Raw genomic sequence first — 15,465 nt, 5'->3', positions numbered from 1 at the left:
CTGGTAGGGTAGAGTGATTAGCTTTACACACGACTGTCTTTGCCACCAGGAATTAATCTGGTACTAATTTGCCTCAGGGCAATGTGCACCACCCGAATTAGAAATCTCGTTTCTTAAATTTTTCGACTACCTAACGGAGAATCGAACTCACGTCCTTTCGACTGAACCGAGCCCGACTCTACCTCCTCCGCCAGGCAGCCCCTTAATGTTTGTTGGGTTTGTTTTATTTCTTAGCTTTTGCCCGCGGATTCGCATGTGCAAAAAATTATGTTTTACTCCTTTATATGCGTTCAGTATCTTTTTGCAAATGTCGGAATATGTTGGTATGTTGCTAGAAGCTGAATATTTTCAGAAAGAACAGAGTAGGTATGTAGAGAAACCATAGACTCATGGGCTGAAAGTGGACATACAACACCACGATCAAGAATAAACTCTACTACCAGCGCATGCAAATAGCACACCTCTAAAATTGAGGTCTCAGAACATCATTTGGTACCTCAGATGGTTTTGGATTCCACGCAGTGAGCAGAAGGCAAGAGAGTGCCAAACCCAACCGGTGTTGTTGGCAAGAAATCGACAGTAGGTATATGCGTGGTATCGACGGCCCACGAGGGAAGTCGCTGGCTCAGTGTCCGTTTCTCTCTGGCTCAGAAGCAGTATTCTTGAAGCTACAAATTATATTTCTGGGATTGAGATAAAACCAAGTGCAGGGTAATTCTGCGTGTCTCTACTTTAATAACTGGCAAGTTTAATGAAAAATTGGGTTAGTAGTTTTGGCGTTTATTTATTTCAAACGAAATGACAGGCGGGGTGAGCTAGCGGGCAGACAGGCATTTCAAACATTATGGACTTTTCCGCATCGTGTGTACTACCAACCCTCACAAGATTAGGCACCAAAATAAATAAATCTTGTAAGATTTATTTGGCTTTCGGCCATATCAGCCATGCAGCCAGCAAAATGTTGGATGTTGTACATAAGTAGGGTCACCAGACGTCCTTTTCCCGTAGCCTACGTGTCTTACAGTCTTACCTCCTGCTTAGAGACCGAGAGGAATTTTGTACATTTTCAGAAATTAGATTTAGGGATATGGTAAGCTCAGTGGCCTAGCTGCTGGGTTCTCACCCGGAAGGCTGAGGTTCGAATAGTGGTCGATCGTGGATTGAGATTTTCAACTCAAAAGTCATGTGGTCTTAAAACGCGGGCCAAAACCAAACTGAGTCTGGCGACCCCGGAAATAATTGGGATAAGCTGAAGAAAGTTACTGTCATTTTGTCTTATCTGTCGTATTTGCTTCAGGTTTTCTTAATTAAAATAATCTTTATTTACAAATTCTACCGTAAGGTGGCATAACAATTTATATTTTGTCAAAAACTGGGAGTTATCTAGAGAGGTTTTGGGAAAAAAGTTCGCTTCGGCGTATCGCGTTATAATATTAATCATTACTATCGGCTGGATATTTGAATTTTTCTTTTTAAGTATGCTTGATGTCTGAACAGGCATGTTTATGAGAGAGTGTGGGTTATTGGTTTTATGTGAGTTTGGAACTTTGAAGATTGCTGGAACGTATATACCAATTTGGCGAAACTTTGGCTAGTAAATAAGTCATTCATACCTGGAAGAAATTCGTGTGCAGTTTTAGATTGCTCTCTTTTATCCAGCGAGAGCATAAATGTTTCCTTAGTTAATGAACGTAAGTTAGTAAAATAAGGTTTGCCTTTGTGAACCCTTGACCCCGATTAGAAAGAAGAAAATAAGTCTAGAGGTATTTTACTTACCGTTGAATTACATTTTGTAAATAATTTCTGTTTGAAGTGTTTGTCAGGATTATACGAGGGGTGATCAAATATAAACGGGATTTTGTTTTCTATTTAAATTCATTTATTGAAAAACACAAGGCAATTACAATTTATTTTTCTACATAGTTTACTGCTTCGGAAATGCATTTGTCCGAGAGTATGGGCAGATTTTTGATACCCTCATCTTAAAAAGAACATGGTTATGTCACAAGCCAGTTGCGGACGAAGTCCTCCACACTCCCGTCATATTCAAATCGTTGCCCTCCTAGAGCTGCTTTAAGCGGTCCGAACAAGTTGAAATCGCAGGACAATAAGTCTGGGCTGTAACGAGGATGATCCAGTGTAGTCCAGTGCATTTCCTGTAGCTTGGAGACAGTTAGAGCTGCAGTATGGGGCCGCGTATTATCGAATCGGTTGGTCTCGTCTTTTGCTTGTTCAACAGCTCGCAGTAGTAAGCAGCATTGATTGTGCGTCGTTCATTCAAAAAATCAATCAGCAAAATGCTTCGCCGATCGAAAAAAAAAAAAAAACGGTTGCAAGCACCTTGCCAGCTGACAGTCGAGTCTTGGCTTTCACTGGTGCTGCCTCCCCTTTCCTCCGCCACTCCTTACACACATGCGTCCTTGACAATGTTTGATCACCGAACTGTGCATGCAATCTCTGGCAAATTTTCGCCGCTGTAACTCCTTCACGAGCATCAAATTTTATAATTATGCGCTGCGCAATGGAGAGGTGAACCTGTTGCTCCGACATCGTGAGCGTTACTGATGAAATGGCGGGAAATATCTAACAGCACGTTCTCCCCACTCCTAACAGCCCCGCGGGGTCAGTCCTACCAACTGTTAATGTTAAGGAACAAAAATGCCGTTTATATTTGATCGACCTTCGTATTGTTGTGTGCATCATGTGATATTAGTAATACCACCTAGCCGCTCTACAGTTATGTGGGTAAGTTCTGATTGTTCAGATCGCTAATAATTATTAAAATCTCACTGCAGAGCCGTTTTGCGGGTAGGATACACTTGCGCCTTAGTTAAATACGTTTGCATCCTAACCTATTAGTACCTGAATATCCTCTCCCTAGATACTACATATTAAATGTTGTACATTTAAACTATCAAATCAATATAATCCTGTGTATTCAGCTTATTTTTAAGTGACCTACATCTTTCTTGATTGTCATACATTCTGATGTCTCCTGTAATCCTTTCTGGAAATGCCATTTGGTCACCCACATGACGGACAGTATACCAGAAAAAGAAAATAATTGTACAATATTAAAAAAACACTCTTTAATATTTGTTTAGGAAATGAGAAAACAATTGAGGATACTCGATAAAACCCTTTTAAAACAAACTCCTTCACTGCATGCTTTAGTGTTCTCTAATTCAGTGTAGAACAACAGGATGGTTAAAATATAAACTAGATCAACAATAGACACTGCACTGTTAACTGTACCAGTAATATTAAAAGAAGCGTTTGACAGGTAGGGCTGTAGGGACGAGCATTGCACGGTGTTATCACATTCCGGCATTCCTTTCTCCTGCCCTTTACTTCCAGTTTACTTGTACGTTCGTTCAAACCGCTGCGTTCTGTTGATATAACTCTCAGAAGTGAGAGGTTTGACAACTCCAAGCAACACGAGCTGGCCAGCAGGCTTATCTCCATGGCAACCGCGGTGGGTCCACTCACGTTTCTATGGCAACCATACCTCTTCCTCCCTTCTCCCCACCCAAGCAAGCAGTAAACGGACCTCCCTCTAAGAACTGTCATAACGCATCTTTCAATATTACAACGATAGGTATAGAAACCCTTAGATTTTACTTTACGTCGCTCCAACACAGATAGGTCTTACGGCTGTGAGAACTTGAAGTTCGGAAGATACATGTATTTCATTATGTTGTTTCTGACTGTGTTAATGAAAATGCGAGCCTACTTATTCGTAAATCGATGTTTCATTTTAAAGCTTTCGTCAACCAGGTGAAGATTGGTCACACCGTCTGTTATACGAAGTGCCATGGTGCAAAAGCCCTGAAGGGCAGTGGCCTTCCAAGCGACCGCTGCTCAGGCCGAAGTCCTGCAGATTACCAAGTGCTGTGCGGTTAGCACGACGATTCCCCTCGACCGTTATTCTTGGCTTCCCAGACCGGGACTCCGTCTGTTATAAAGTGTTTTATGTACGAACATTTCCATTCTCCGTAACCTCTAAATATTCTGTGTTTTCTGTGTTAAAATTATCGTTCAGATCATCAATGTTATTTTCAATTCTTTCAATGTATGCTTAATGGAAACGTCGGATATTTTACCACGATTCTATTACTACAGATAATAAATACCTCTAAACTAGTTTAACCTACATTGATCATCGTGTGGTTTTTTCGCCACTCGCTGCTATACAACGCTTTTCAAGGCTCATGGTTTGTATAAGCAATTCAGTGAATAACTATAACAGACGTGTGCACGGGAGGCTTATACGCAGTTTCTTCTTCTTCCTCTCCTTCTCCTTCTTCTTTCGTTTCACCCTCTTTGGGGTACGTTGAATCAATCATTTCTCTTTGTATTGTTATTTTCTTCATTCTTTCTAATATTCCTTTCCTTTCCTTTCCTTTCGTCTTCGGAATATTATATTTTCATCTTTAGTTATTACTTTAGATTGTCGATCGAATAGCGAATTTTCTGTAATATTTAATTCCACTGTGTCTTTTTCATGCCGGCCCCATGGGGTAGGGGTAGCGTGCTTGCCTCTTACCCGGAGGCCCCGAATTCGATTCCCGGCGAGGTCAGTGATTTTTACCTGGACATGAGGGCTTATTCGAGGCCCACTAAGCCTACGTGATTAGAATTGAGGAGCTATCTGACGGTGAGATAACGGCCCCGGTCTAGAAAAGCAAGAATGACGGCCGAGAGGATCCGTCCGCGTCGTGCTGACCACATGACACTTCGTAATCTGCAGGCCTTCGGGCTGAGCAGCGGTCGCTTGGTAGGCCAAGGCCCTTCAAGGGCTGTAGTGGCATGGGGAGTGGTTTGGTTGGTGTCTTTTACAGTTTATTTAAACCAGTTGGGCTTTGTTTTGCGGTTACAGGATATGTCAAAGATTTGTTCGGTTAATCTATTGGAGTTCATTCAGAGAAGATGACCGTAAAATTGTATCCTTCTTTTTCACGTAGTATCTAAAAAGTTTTTCAATTTCTTTTTGTGGAGTGTTTCATTCTTGATGTATATTATCTTGTTATCCTGAAATTCTTTTAGCTCGAGTTTCTCCATCTGTCCTTTGAAATTTATATTTAGTGCTTCTGCTGCTTATAGCGCAGTGCATCTGGTTTAATCACTGTTTCATAATGTTTAATTTTGAACCCCCATGAATGGGATTTCTTGTTGTATGTATCTTTCGTTAGTTGGAAGGCCAGTTCAAGTTTATTTTTCCTGGATTCCATTGCGGTTTATTAGAACACATTGTCCGACTCGTTGGCCGAATGGTCAGCGTACTGGCCTTCGGTTCAGAGGGTCCCGAGTTCGATTCCCGGCCGGGTCGGGGATTTTAATCTTCATTGGTTAATTCCAATGGTCCGGGGGCTGGGTGTTTGTGCTGTCCCCAACATACCTGCAACTCACACACCACACATAACACTATCCTCCACCACAATAACACGCGGTTACCTACAAATGGCAGATGCCGCCCACCCTCATCGGAGGGTCTGACTTACAAGGGCTGCACTCGGCTAGAAATAGCCACACGAAATTATTAAGTAACACATTGCACATAAACCGTGTTTAAAGCTGGTATAAAAGTTATAAGTGGAAAGTAAGACTGGTACTGATCATAATAATAATTTAGTGTGGCTATTTCTAGCCGAGTGCAGCCTTTGCAGGACAGACCCTCCGATGAGGGTGGGCGGCATCTACCATGTGTAGGTAACTACGTGTTATTGTGGTGGAGGATAGTGTTATGTGTGGTGTGTGAGTTGCAGGGATGTTGGGGACAGCACAACCAACCAGCCCCCGAGCCATTGGAATTAACCAATGAAGGTCAAAATCCCCGACCCGGCCGGGAATCGAACCCGGGACCCTCTGAACCGAAGGCCAGTACGCTGACCATTCAGCCAACGAGTTGGACACTGGTACTGATGACCTCCCATATCAGAGGAGGGCGAAACTTGACTGTTTTGATACCTCTACTCATACATTTCTACGTCATGACATTCACAACTACAACAACCTTGGCGATCTAAATATAATATTAAGATAACCTTAGTTCACTTGAAATTGGAGCAAGTTGTGGAGCATAATGTGATGGAATCTGGCATAATTTAGATCCACCTTTGGTATAATTATGGTGTTAGTGTGGCAACTGGAACCCAGCCAAGTGAGGCGGATGTTACAGGAGGTCTATCAGGAGAGGTCTGTCGTAATAACAGAATATTAGATGGTGCTTTTGAGTGATACCTGCCTGACCGTGTCGCTAAGCAGTATCGAGCGCGACCCGCCTGTAATAGCCCGTTAATATTAATAGTGCTTGACCCACCTGTACTTGCTCTAATTGTGTGCTACGACGCTTAGTGACACACTGCTCTCACTTCAAGCCTCATTACCACATATTCTCTTGAATCACAAGTTGGCGAACACACACTTCTACCATTACTGCTTCTTGTTAGTTTGTTGTGGATTTAAATGAAACTACTTGGCAAGTCGCTCGAATACTTCACGCCTGGTTCATCGTCGTCTCGTATGCCGAGCGTGAGTTTGCTCGCACTGTTCTTCAGAACACCTGGAACAAGTCAAGTCAGAGTATAAATATCTTCAAGTCAGAGACAAGTTCACTGGAGCTCGCACCATATTTTGCAATGAACTCATTTCCATTTGTGCGAAGACCAAGTAACATTGCCACTGACTTCTCGCTACGTGGAGGATTGATGGGCACAAAAATGCTTAAAGAGGGCACTTATGGAAGCCAGACTTCGGTGTTTTTTCTTTGGACATAAATGGATAATTTAAGTTGTAATAATCGACTGTATCATATCTGTCATTAACATGCATTGTATGCAGAGTGAAAGCAACAATCGAATAACCCTAAAAATTCGAACCCACTGTGGGTGGGGAACGCACACGAATAATACACCCCCGGTATCCCATGCCTGTCGTAAGAAGCGACTAAAAGCGGTGACCAAGAGATGGTGAAATTAGAACCTTGAGACTCTTATTTGTGGTTAGTAGCAGTACGTGAGGAACACCATGGGTCGACGTCATTTGCGATTAGTACCACCATATGAGGAGCACCGTGGATCTACGTTACCTAGGAGTAGCACCCTTATGTAAGGAACACCACGGGTATGGTGAGTACCATAGTGTGTATCCCAGCGAGGCTAGGGAGCGGGTGCTCGACGGAATAATGTCCATGTGGGAAAAAGTGCCGTACGCTGCGCTGGAATGTGTCGGTTCCCCTTGTGTTCAGAATGGGTCTGCGTTACCTATGAGTTGTATCAGTATATGAAGAACACCACGGGTCTACGTTGCCTCCAATTAGTACCATTATGTGAGGAACACCATAGGTCTGTGTTGCCTGAGAGTAGTACCATAATGTGTGATACGCCGTGGGTTTGCGTTGCCTGTGATTAGTTCCACTATGAGTGGAACACCATGGGAATACCGGCGCCCGTGATTTGTCCCACTATGTGAGGAGCACCATGGGTCTGCGTTGCTTGCGAGTGGTGCCATTGCGTGTGACATACCACGGGTCTACATTATCTGTGATTAGTACCACCAAGCGAGGAACACCATGAGTCTACGTTACCAGTGCTTAGTACTACTATGAGGGACCGGTAACCTGGATTTTGGATCCCCTTTTATAACAAGCATCATCTCAGAAGAAGACGGCATTGTGAATTGGATCCACTGACTGTTTTGGATTCATGGTCATTTTACACCAGCATTCGTTTTATATTTTAGTCAGTGAATACATTCTGAGGTTTTAATTATCGTTTCATTTCGTAGCACCTCGTACAATTAGGGGCCGATGACCCAGCTGTTAGGAAACAACAATCATCAATCAATATTAAAAATTCGATGCTTCAAATATTCTCTGTAAAAATGGCAGAAGGTAAATTTTGCTTCCATCGGATAAATCAGCGGTGAGATCACTTCCTCTGGTATCGATATTTTGACATTTTGTTCCCTCTATTTTATTTTACGTTTGATGACCTCTGTGCTAGACCGAGTCTTATTTGTAAATTCCAGACACACTTTCTGTAACTGAGAAATATGATACATTGGGTTCGCGATCTCAGTTCCGGTAGCTGAGCGAGGCATTGCCTCCACTTACTTGTGCCAGGCTTCTCACTTTCATCTGACCACCCTTGGTCAACTCTTGCTCTTCCCCGACATCAACGGTATTAGGTTTTCGAGGTCTGGTGGGGTCTTTCATTTTGACGCACTTCTTGGCACTTATTTTCTTTTGCTGATATGTTCACTTTTCGAAGTGTCGGATCTCCTCCTTTTTGGTGTTAATTTGTGTTAATAAAGGATGGTTGCCCAGTTGTACTTCCTCTTAAAACAGTAATCATCACTACCACCAGCTGAGGAGTAACGAATGTTATAGGGGTCCGCCTGTAAAAATTCAAATTCGGAACCCTTCAAATAAAATGTAAAACCCATGTATAGAACGAAACTCCATGGTGTAACAGCCCCAGAAGTCTATGGTCTACCATGCGACCGCAAGCCTATGAAATGAATCACTGCAGGAAGAACTAATGCAATATATTGTCAATGTATGTAAAAGATTGTAAGATTGTAAGATTTCAGAGGAAAATATTTATGATAACAATAATGTTATTTTGCTTTACGTCCTGCTAACTACTGTTACGGTTTTGGTAGACGTCGAAGTGCCGGAATTTATTCCCGCAGGAGTTCTTTTACGTGCCAGTAAATCTACCGACACGAGACTGACGTATTTGGGCACCTTCAAATACCACTGGACTGAGCCGGGATCAAACCTGGCAAGATGGGGTCAGAAGACCAGCGCCTCAACCGTCTGAGCCACCCATCCTGGCAGAGAAATATTTAATGGGTCTGATAATTGCATGCGAGCTTAGAGTCGATGCCGTCCTGGTTGGAACTTCCACACGTTGTTATCAACTCATCAATAAAATCACTGGGAATCTCCATTCCTGACAGGCTTATGAACGTGTGTGCATGTGTCTCTGATAATCCTTCTAAGCCTGGGGATTTTCATTTTAAGTAAGACATTGTAAGATAACCAACAAAAAATTGGAGCACTGCACTGTCACGCAAAAGAATTTGTACATCACAATATAATTCATAAATTTGACGAAATCACGTTATCCATAAGATTTACAACTAGACGTTGCACTGTTCCATGTTTGACACAGTTAAGAAAATGGAAATTGCAACTACATGAAGGCATTGGTCGTTTGGGTTGATTTTCAAGATATGGAACGATGCCATGTAGGTATGTAAACGACCAAAGTTTCAGACCCATTGGATTGTTGCTACAGGTTTCCCCACGTGATTGGTCGCGGAGGAATCAACTCCTGTATACGGACTCTGGTGTAGCGTAGTTGACTTGCAGTCTGTACGCTGAAGTGTTTCCCGTCAAACATGCCTCGAGGACAGAGAGGAGCACGCTATCAACAACTGTCGCCGTTTGAGAGGGCTCGGAAAATTGGGCTGTGTGAGGCTGGATTATCGCTAAGGACTGTCGCTGCACGTGTTTGCCGACAGGCATCTACGGTACAACGTGTATGGCAGCAGTAGTCAAATGAAGGTACCCACACTCGTAGACCTGGCACAGGCCCAGCGCGACAGACAACTGTGAGGGAGGATCGCCGCATCATTCAGATGGCCCGGATGGAACCCCATGCAACAGCAGCGCAAATTCGAGCAGCTGTGGCAAACCCACGTTACACAACAAACAGTTGGTAATCGCCTGCGTGCAGCTGGCTTACGAGCCCGTGTCCCTGCAGAAGGTGTTCCATTGACCCCACAACAGCGACGTGTAAGGCTGGCCTGGTGTCGGGAAAGACCGACCTGAGTCGACGAATGTCACAGGGTCGTCTTTAGTGATGAATCGCGCTTCTGTCTTGCCCGGAGTGATCGCCGGAATCGTGTGCGCCGACGTACCGGGGAGAGGGTCCGCCAAGATCTTATTGTCGAGAGGCACACATGGCCAACACCAAGCATTATGGTCTGGGGAGCTATTGGCTTTAATATGAAATCACAATTAGTGCTTATTGAGGGCACTATGACTGCTCGACAGTACGTTGATAGGGTACTCAATCCAGTGGTTGTCCCTATGATGGCGAACATTGCTAATGGGATGTTTCAGCAGGACAATGCCCGGGTTCACACTGCACGCATCTCCAGAGAAGCTCTCCAATACATCACAACCTTAGAATGGCCCGCCAGATCCCCGGACCTCAGTCCTATTGAGCATGTGTGGGACATGATGGGTCGAAAACTGGCCAACCGTCCTCAGCCACCCACAACTCTGGAACAACTGACCCGTGCAGTGCAGCAAGCATGAGCCACAATTCCTCAGGAAGTGATCCAGGGCCTTATTGACTCCATGCCTCGACGAATTCATCAATGTATTGCAGCTCGTGGTGGGCACATCCTGTATTGATTGTTGTCCAAACTTGCAGTCAGAGGGACCTGAAAGTGTAATCATCGAATCACAACCGAACACTCGTCCTGCAGGTTCAGTTGCAGCAGTGTAGCACCACTCCTTATGGATGTTGCAAGTTCCAATTTCTTCAGTGTATTACACCACACTTGATGGTTGGTGGAGGTTGGTGTGGGCTGATTCAAGAGTATGACTGAACAAATGTGCGACTACGAGATCCCCAAATATCCTGTAATTTACTTATTATCCCAGCGCCGGTTTCACTTTAGTGATCCTTATCTGGGCTGTTATGGAAAATAAATATTAATGACGATAAATATAGTGTTAGTTGATATTAATAATAATAATAATAATGATAATAGTTGGTATGGTTGTTGGCTGTAATTATATGAAGTGCGTCATTATTATTGCGTATTTGGGGAGCATGATTGAATGCCCTCGTGCCATGGCCACAGTTGATCAAGTTTGAAGTAGGGTAATCCCGACCGCAGAGTGAAACAGAAAAATCTCACGTGTCAGACTAATCAGGTGCTTCATTGGTGATCTGAAACCAGCTCAAAGGTGAATCACAACATTCAAAGTTTGGGAATCCTCTGGAGAAATGGAGACCACGTCATACATGTCCAGGAAACGAAGGTATGCTCAACCAGGAGAAAAAAATAATTTTGCATAAAAATGTGAACATTTCCAATTTTAAAAACGTTCATTTCAAACATTTCCCTGAAGCGTATATAACACGCACGGTTTAATATTCGAACTGTACACCGTACATAGAGGGTTGAAAAATGTAAATGTGCGGTTTAAACCGTACGGTTGGCAGCGCTGTTTCACACTGTCATCTGCATTGCTTATAGTGTTTATTCCTTCTCGTTAATCCTGATTCCTCTGTCATCTTAATCAAGCCGATTCCAGAAATAGCTTCAGAGTAGAAGTCTAACGGGTTTGGAGACAGGATGCACCATTGCCCCAAATCATTTTGCATCACGATGTATTTAGTAACTTGGTCTCCAATTCTCAATAGAACTTCTTGATGATCGTACCATCAACACCTTCAAGCCCAATATGTTTCAGCTGTTCGTGCTGGAAACGACCACACCAGAATCGTGCCTCCAGCAACGGAGTGGATTTAGCATCGTTCCACATTCAATCAGTACGACTGATTTCCATTTTGGGCAGACACTCTGGAGGCAGAGTGCCTATCAGTTGTTCACCCTCCAGGGTCGGTTTTCCCCTCGGACTCAGCGAAGGATCCCGCCTCTACCGCCTTAAGGGCAGTGACCTGGAGCTTCAGACTCTGCGTCTGGGGATACAACTGGGGAGGATGACCAGTATCTCGCCCAGGTAGCCTCACCTGCTATGCTGAACAGGGGCCTTGCGGGGGGGATGGGAAGTTTGAAAGGGATAGACAAGGAAGTGGGAAGGAAGCGGCCGAGGCCTTAAGTTTGGTACCATCCCTGCATTTACCTGTAGGAGAAGTGGGAAACCACGGAAAACCACTTCCAGGATGGCTGAGGAGGGAATCGAACCCCCCTCTACTCATTTGACCTCCCGAGGCTGAGTGGACCCCGTTCCAGCCCTCGTACCACTTTTCAAATTTCGTGGCAGAGCCGGGAATCGAACCCGGGCCTCTGGGGGTGGCAGCTAATCACACTAACCACTACACCACAGAGGCGGAGTACCTAGTATTTTTTTAAATAATTTCAGAGAATTCCGAAATATCGAGCATTACTCTTGGTAAATTACTCCAATCCTTAAGTCTTCTTCCTATAAACAAATATTTGACCCAATTTGTCCTCTTGAATTCCAACTTTATGTTCTTATTGCGATCCTTCCTACTTTCAAAAACACCACTCTAACTTATTCGTCTATTAATGTTATTATTTCAGTGTACAGTTTGCCTCCGTGGTGTAGTGGTTAGTGGAATTAGCTGCCACCCCCAGAGGCGCGGGTTCGATTCCAGGCTCTGCCACGAAATTTGAAAAGTGGTACGAGGGCTGGAATGGAGTCCACTCAGTCTCGGGAGGTCAAATGAGTAGCGGTGGGTTCGATTCCCACCTCAGCCATACTGGAAGTGGTTTTCTGTGGTTTCCCACTTCTCCTCCAGGCAAATTCCGGGATGGTATCTGTTGCGAACGACGAAACAACATATCGGCCGCACATAACAAAGTTCAGTTCCATAGGCGCACAAATACAATTTTGAAACAAATCAAATGGAGGACCAGACTGCCCCAAACGAGCAGACACAAACACATCACTCACAAGGTGATTCAAACATTTATTACACATGAATAAAACACTGCATATTTACACATTATGTACAACAAATTCGGAGGTACACCAAAACACGTGTACTGCTGCCGGTCGCCATGTTCAGTGTCTGTGTATAAACAAAAACGCAGCAGCACATTGCCAACTGTTACAAAATGAAATGCGGCAGACGAGTACCAACACAAAAGCCGCAACATACTCCCCCCTTTGAGGGATCTCAACACTCAAAATCAAAGTCAAGTGTTCATGTTCATTACAGACAAATTAATAAAAAAGTAAACTCAGATACAACATATACAAATATACAACTATACAACATCCTTGGGCAATGGACACAATTTCACTATGGCACGGCGCAAAAGACCAGTTTTAGTCTTAACACTGACCACACGAGTAATATTGTCACAACCAGGATGGAGCTCCTGGATTATACCAGTTTTCCAAACCAGAGGAGGAAGGTTATCCTCCCTTAGAAGCACTAAATCTCCCACAGTTGGAGTCCACTTTCCTACAGAAGACCATTTACGTCTTTGTTGAAGTGATTGTATGTATTCTTTTGACCACCTCTGCCAAAAATCGTGATACAGCTGTTGCACCAAATTCCATTTAGTTAGACAGGAGCGGGAGCTGTTGGATATGTCTGGAGAGGGGATAGAGGTCAATTGTCTCCCTACTAGAAAATGTCCAGGTGTCAAATAGCATTGATCATTGGGGTCGTCAGTCATTGAACAGAGAGGTCTCGAGTTCAACACAGACTCAATTTGATACAAAAGAGTACTCAGCTCTTCAAAATTAAGAATGCATTTTCCTAGGGTCCGCTTTAAAAGTGATTTTGTGGACTTTATTCCAGCTTCCCAAAGCCCACCGAAATGAGGACTGGAGGGTGGAATAAATTTCCAATTCACATTCAAATTAGATGAATATTCCTCTATTTCAGTAGAGCTATCCTTAATAAATCTTAATAACTCATTGTTGGCTCCAACAAAATTTGTGCCATTATCACTCAAGATGAGATTTGGAAATCCTCTACGCGCCGTGAATCTTCTAAATGCGGCGAGGAAGTCCTGAGTCGTTAGACTCTTCACAGTTTCAAGATGTATTGCTTTAGTGACAAGACAAACAAAGAGAGCAATGTACGCTTTAAACTTTATCTTACTCCTCGGGTTATCACCTTTAATGATGATTGGGCCACCATAATCAAGAGAAAACAATTGTGAGGGTAAAACACCTCGAGACAAGTGGTCAGCTGGATTGCTGTGGGTAGGTACGTGTCTCCAGTCTGAGACTGAAGTGAGGGATTGAATTTCAGCAACTCTATTAGCGACAAAGGTTTTCCAACAATTGGCGGGTTTCTGTAACCAACACAGATCTATCGTGCTGTCAGTCCAGCAGTATGTTGAGAAAGGAATGTGCAATTTCAGCGATTCAGTTACCTTACTCATTAGGCGAGAAAGCAATAGAGCAGCACAAAGCTCTAAACGGGCAATAGATTGCTGTTTTAATGGAGCAACTCTCGATTTAGAAGTCAACAGGATTACTGATACCTCATCATTATCAGATACTGTCCTAATATACACACAAGCACCATAGGCAGCTTCTGAAGCGTCAGAAAAGCCATGGATTTCAATAACCTTATTCTTAGCAAAGGGCATTACATTTCTTTGCACTCTGAGGTCAGTAAGCAAGGGGAGCTCACTGTAGATAGCATTCCAGGTTTCAATAATTTCAGATGAAGGTTCTAACACAAAATCCCAATCAATTTTCAACTGCCAAAGAGACTGCAGGATAAGTTTACACTTAACTACGGCACATCCTAACAATCCAAGGGGATCAAATATGGAAGCAATGATAGTGAGAATGCTTCTCTTAGTGACTTCCTTAGGTGCTTTCTTCAAGTTTATTTGAAACTGAAACTCATCACATTTAGGATGCCACACGATACCTAATGTTTTAATAGCTTCATCCTTAGTGAGGTTACAAGGTGACAACATTTCTCTATCCTCTACAAGGACATTGGCAAGAGCTTCTGGACAATTTGACGTCCATTTTCTAAGATGAAAATGTGCACTATCGAGCACAGAAGAGATTTCTGATTGAAGCTCCTTAGCTTCTTCAACTGAACTAGTACCTGTCAGCAGGTCGTCAACATAAAAACAAGAGCGAATGATCTCTGATGCAGTGGGGTGAGATTCCTTGTGTTCATCAGCAAGTTGAACTAGACATCTCGTAGCAAGAAAAGGGGCGGAACTTGTACCGTATGTGACAGTAGTAAGACGGTAGTCCTTGATTTCTTCATCAGTAGATTCACGCCAGACAATTTTCTGAAGATTTCTGTGGTCAGGATGAATTAGCACACATCTATACATCTTAGCAATGTCAGCCGTAAGAGCAACAAAATAGGTTCTGAACCTTAAAACAATGGACAGCAAGTCAGGCTGAATAGTAGGACCAACCATTAACATAGAATTCAATGCTATCCCATTTGATGATTCACAACTTCCATCAAAAACAACTCTCAACTTGGTTGTAGTGCTAGAATCCTTGAGCACACAATGATGGGGCAAGTAAAAGCTTACAGAGTTAGAGGTCTCTGGAGGAGCAATTTCCATGTGACCCATTTCACTGTATTCACGCATGAAATCTACATACTTCCTTTTCAAGTCTGGAAACTTAGCAAATTTATTTTCCATCTGTTTGAGCCTTCTAACAGCATTATGCTTAGACTCAGCTACAGGTGGCACTTCAGCACGAATAGGAAGTTTGCC

Source organism: Anabrus simplex, chromosome 6 (genome assembly GCF_040414725.1).
Source record: "Anabrus simplex isolate iqAnaSimp1 chromosome 6, ASM4041472v1, whole genome shotgun sequence".
NCBI classification, from domain to species: Eukaryota; Metazoa; Arthropoda; class Insecta; order Orthoptera; family Tettigoniidae; genus Anabrus; species Anabrus simplex.
This window is presented reverse-complemented; position numbering follows the sequence as displayed.